This window comes from Triticum urartu, chromosome 2 (assembly GCF_003073215.2).
Source record: "Triticum urartu cultivar G1812 chromosome 2, Tu2.1, whole genome shotgun sequence".
Classification (NCBI taxonomy): Eukaryota; Viridiplantae; Streptophyta; class Magnoliopsida; order Poales; family Poaceae; genus Triticum; species Triticum urartu.
The window spans coordinates 21319392-21324853 of record NC_053023.1 but is presented as its reverse complement, the minus strand read 5'-3'; the positions used below and the strand labels follow the sequence as shown (position 1 = coordinate 21324853).

Here is a 5462-nt window from a genome sequence, read left to right as displayed (position 1 = left end):
AGAAACCAAATTCATCAGAAATGCTCATCAAATGCGTCAGCAACAGCTCGAATAAGACGCTTTTCCATCTTTGCTTTGCTTCCTGAATTTCACATAAAAATAAGCTCCAATACCGACGGGTTCTGAATCTGCTAGAAAATTTAGCTTTCATAGGATGTGATAATGACAGCATATATCAGAGCAACATGATAAACTTCTTATTTATTTGAGTCGGACAGTTTCCCACAGAAAAATAAATCTTATAGTTACAATCACTGTTTGAGCATCACCATCACTGTTTCCTTGTTGAGGTCTAACCGTCTAAGCTGGACAGCTGACTGTGCTGTATCTCCCGCTACTGCATATTCGAAGAATACAACTTCAGTTCTGGCAAGTTCTAGAAGGACCGGGTCACAGGGATGATATATACGGCATACTGCTCTTTCTCCTGTCAAAGACAATGATGCTAAACATGACGAGCAAAAAGTAGTCAAAACTTGATTAATTAAGAGGTGCAATTGTTTCCTTTTTGCTGCCCTGTCATAGGGTCCTGTCTCTGTCTGTAATAATGCTCAGCTGCCAAATTCTTTTCTGTGTTGCTCCCTGGAGAAAATAGGGTGGCAAACTTAAAACTTTGCCAAAATAAAAGGTTTAGGCTGGAGTCTTGCGTAGAATCACAGTTTTTGTGTGAAAAGGTATATGTTTTTATTTTGCGAAGTGTGTGAAAACTAAAAAGTATATGTTTATTTTGTTCTATACCTAAAAACTGATGTACTATTTTGGTTACTATATTAACCTCTCACTGTTATTTATTACTGAAAACAATTTTTTTAATAAAAGCATCACCATCACAGTTTCATTTCTGTTTCTTTCCAGAGTTTCCTTGTTCTTTCGTTGCTATATTAACATCTCACTGTATTTTGCTTCAACTGACCGTCAGTTGTCAAAACTTTTCTTCAAACAAAAAAGGTAGTCAGAAAAGTAGATTAAGTGACGCATTTGTTTCTACTTTGCTGCCGTGTGTCATAGCGTCCTGCCTGCCATGCTCAGCTGCCAAATTATTCTCTGTTCCTCCCTGGAAAAAAGCCACCAACAAGTTAAAAAGGGCTTCCTAAAAAGTTTAGATCTATATTCTGGAATATTGTGTAGAATAGGCATATTTCTTTAGATTCCTTTGTGCGGAAATATTTTTTTATATGTGTCTTATACCAAAAAAAATATGGTGCACTTTTAGTTGCTACATTAACCTCTCATCATTATCTGTGCAAACAAATACGTATCTTTTTAATAAAAAAATTAGTGTGCACACAACATGCATTTGAAATATAAATTATGCACAGAAATTTTCCAAAATTTCCGGTCGCATGCAGTTGACAGAATTCCTTTTCCGTACTTTTTGCAGGAATGCTGAACTTGACCGGCAGAGTAAAAGTGTCTGACAAAAATTGTTGAGGAGATGGAGACTTCTCCACTATCATATTTACCACTACAGTTACTACACCCTGTATATATAGCATATTTGCATTTCTTAATCACCAGATGTCAGAAAGATTCATCAAAACAAAATCCAACCCACCATGCTTCAGTTTTTCGTCGTGTTCATGCTTTTCATATCTGTTCCTCCGGTGGCGTGCTCTGGTGCAGCAAATGGCAGCAGCACTCTGACAGAAGGCCAAGAGCTCAGCGGCGCCGACAGGCTTGTCTCAAAGAATGGCAAGTTCGCGCTAGGCTTCTTCACATCAGGCAGCAGTAAGTCCTCCTCAGACAACACTACCTTGCCCAACTGGTATCTAGGCATATGGTTCAACAACATCCCAAAGTTCACACATGTATGGATTGCAAACAGAGAGAAACCAATCACTGGCCCAAACTTTAGATTGTCCAAGCTCAGAATCTCAAGGGATGGCAATCTTGTCATCCTAAACCATGCCACTAGATCCATAATCTGGTCCAGTCAAATAATAGTAGTCAATGGTAGAAGAACAGGTAACAAAAAAACTTACGTCATGGCGGCACTCTCGGACAATGGAAACCTTGTCATACGAGACGCCTCAAACACATCCGTCGTGCAGTGGCAGAGCTTTGATCACCCAACTGATGTTTTCCTCCCGGGTGCAAAGGTCGGCCGAAACAAGGTCACCGGACAGAAGTACAGTTTGGTTTCCAAGAAGAACCAGATAAACCCAGCTCCAGGCCTATACTGCGTGGAGCTAGACCCCACTGGTGGTCGGCAGTACTTTGGTAAGCTTTGTAATTCATCCATAGTGTACTTTTCCACTGGCGAATGGAACGGGCGGTACTTCAACTTGGTGCCGGAGTCTTCAAGCACTAACTTTTTCCATATCCAATTCATCGAGAATGATGAAGAGGAGTACTTCACTTACACCCCTTCGGATCCAACATTGATCACAATCTGCCTCCTTGATGTCTCTGGTCTTATCGAGCAGCTTCTTTGGGTTGAAAGCTTGCAAGATTGGGAAACCATATATATCCAACCCAAGGCCTCATGTGATGTTTTTGCCGTTTGCGGGCCTTTCGCAGTTTGCAACGACAACGCACTTTCGTTGTGTCACTGCATGAACGGCTTCTCCGTGAAGTCACCAGAAGACTGGGAGCTGGACGATAGAAGAGGCGGTTGTATGAGAAATACTCCACTTGAACATTGCAGCAGCAACAAAAATAACCTTACAGGGTTAACCGATCAGTTCTTTTCCCATACCCAGTGTTAGATTGCCATATCATGCACATAGCAGCATGGAAACAATTGAGAGTGCACAAGAGTGTATGCAGGTTTGTCTAAGAAACTGCTCATGCACTGCCTACTCCTATGGCAAGAGTGGTTGTTCTATCTGGCATGGTCAACTTATTAACGTAAAGCAGTATAATAATGGCACTGTCAATAGTGACGGAGAGATTCTTTTCCTTCGTCTTGCTGCTGGAGAGGTGCAAAGTTGGGGAAACAACACAAAGGGAAGAAGAAGAATGATCATCGGCCTCATTGTTGGTGCTTTCGGCTTGTTGGTGATGCTATTGATTATTTGGATGGGAAAAACCAAGTGGTGTGGTCATCCACTTAACAACACTGAAGATGGCTATGGAGTTATAGCATTTAAGTATGTTGATTTGCAGCATGCAACTAAAAATTTCTCAGAGAAGCTAGGTGGAGGTGGTTTCGGCTCTGTATTTAAGGGGGTTCTCCGTGACTCGACTGCCATCGCGGTGAAGATGCTCGATGGTGCGCGTCAAGGAGAGAAACAGTTCAGGGCTGAGGTGAGTACAATTGGAATGATCCAGCATGTCAACTTAGTCAAACTGATTGGTTTTTGTTGTGAAGGTAATCAAAGGATGCTTGTTTATGAACACATGGCAAATCGTTCTCTTGATGCCCATATATTCCAAGGCAACGGTACAATGCTGGATTGGAGTACAAGGTACCGAATTGCCATCGGTGTTGCTAAAGGCTTGTCCTACTTGCATGAGAGTTGTCATGATTGCATAATACATTGTGATATGAAGCCAGAAAACATACTTCTCGATGTATCCCGTGTTCCCAAAATTGCAGATTTTGGGATGGCAAAACTTATGGGAAGGAACTTTAGTCGAGTTCTAACAACAATGAGAGGAACCGTAGGATACCTTGCACCTGAATGGATTAGTGGAGTGGCAATCATGGAAAAGGTTGATGTTTACAGCTATGGAATGGTACTGCTAGAAATCATGTCTGGAAGGAGGAACTCATCCCCTCAAGAATGTACAAGCAATAGTGATCATGATGTTTATTTTCCTGTGCAAGTTGCGCGTACTCTTCTTGAGGGAGATGTTGGGAGTTTGGTCGACCAACAGTTATATGGTGACATCAACATGGAGGAGGTTGAAAGAGCTTTCAAAGTTGCATGTTGGTGCATTCAAGATCATGACTTTGAGCGTCCGACAATGGGCGATGTGGTTCAGGTTCTTGAGGGCCTAGTAGAGGTTGGCATGCCCCCAGTGCCAAGATTACTTCAAGCTATATGTGGAAGCTCTTATTCAACTTGAATATAATCCATGGAGGGAAAAAGTTCAAATTTCAGCAGGGTTGTGATAACTGATCTGAAAACTTACCTTTCATACACACTTTTCCGTAGTCATTTTTACTATATTTTGAGAGGATAGTCATTGTTACTATCAAATACATGTCTTCTCTCTCTTATTGTACAAACTAGCTGGGCATCTGTGTGGCTAGGTTTGTAATGTATCGTCACTTGTATCACTTTGCATGCCAAATGTTTGTTTCTCCCATAAATATCAGTTGACTTTATTGGTAGCACAGTACAAATTTTGTAGCCAAAATACTGTTGGAACTCTGCCCTCAGAATCGATCACCTCAAAACACGGAAACACACGCGCACAAAAGTTTTTGCCAAGGGTACGTCTCGTACCCTCTACATTCCTCTCCTTATTGCTTTTCTGTTTTTCTCGCCACGGTACAATCCGATATTACATGACCCCTATACCCGCATATTTATATGCGTGGACCTGGACGACTGGCCGGTACAACCCGACTCTGACTACTACTATAATCCTAGCTGTCCAGTCCAAACCGGACTCACCTTGACGCACAGCAAGGACTACTACTTTGGCACTAACCAATACGTACATGGAATCAGCTAGCACCATGATATGGAAGCCAACTCTAACACGTGTACATACGACCGAATAGTAATCCCAGCCGGACAACTACTACTTAGGCGACACTAACTAACCAGTTTAGACAAGATTACCTAACAAATACATCTTCGGATTACGTTCTAAACCTTGAATTAAAGTGATGAATATTAGAAGTTAGATGGCTGCTACAACTTCTAACTACATATACCCAGGATTGGTGTTCTTCTTTGCACCTTTATTTCTTTAAGTATTTGCTGTTTCCATCCTTGCCACCAGATGGCTTGTTTTTCTGCCCCTGATTTATGTTTCACAAATAAGGATTTCAGAATCTCCAATCAGATTGATCCATTCAAGTATCCGAGAACTTGGCCAAATCAACGCTCGCGCAGGGTAGAACAAGAAACTTTAGACCGTAGTTAGCCTATACAAAACTGACCAAAAACTTTGAGTAATGTGACATCATGTAGGTAAAATCAGGAGCTAAACAGTAAAAGATTCACCCAGGTATAATACCGCTATGCAAAAGGCTAGCACTTGGGTGTGAAGAACCAAGAACGCACACGATGGTGTTTAGCGGTTACCAAGGACCCTAACTTCGCAACATAAAACTTTGTAGGTTCTTGCAAGTTTTCATGCCAAAATATCATGTAGAGAAAGGTGTACAAACGAGTTTCAGATTCAGTGCTAAAAGTGCTCAAAACTTCAACCACTGAAATCTTTTTCGTGTGTAGAGCTCCTCGACTGGTTTTTTGGCATGAAAACTTGCAAGCACCTACAAAGTTTGATCTTCTTTGATGCTGCAAAGTTTCAGATTTTTTTTTGTTTTCTATTTTTTA

General features: G+C 41.3%; 1 pseudogene; it reads left to right on the top strand.

Moving 5' to 3' along the window:
• The first annotated feature begins 1245 nt into the window (after nt 1-1245).
• On the top strand, nt 1246-5113 carry LOC125540748 (annotated as a pseudogene).
• Nucleotides 5114-5462: the final 349 nt, after the last annotated feature.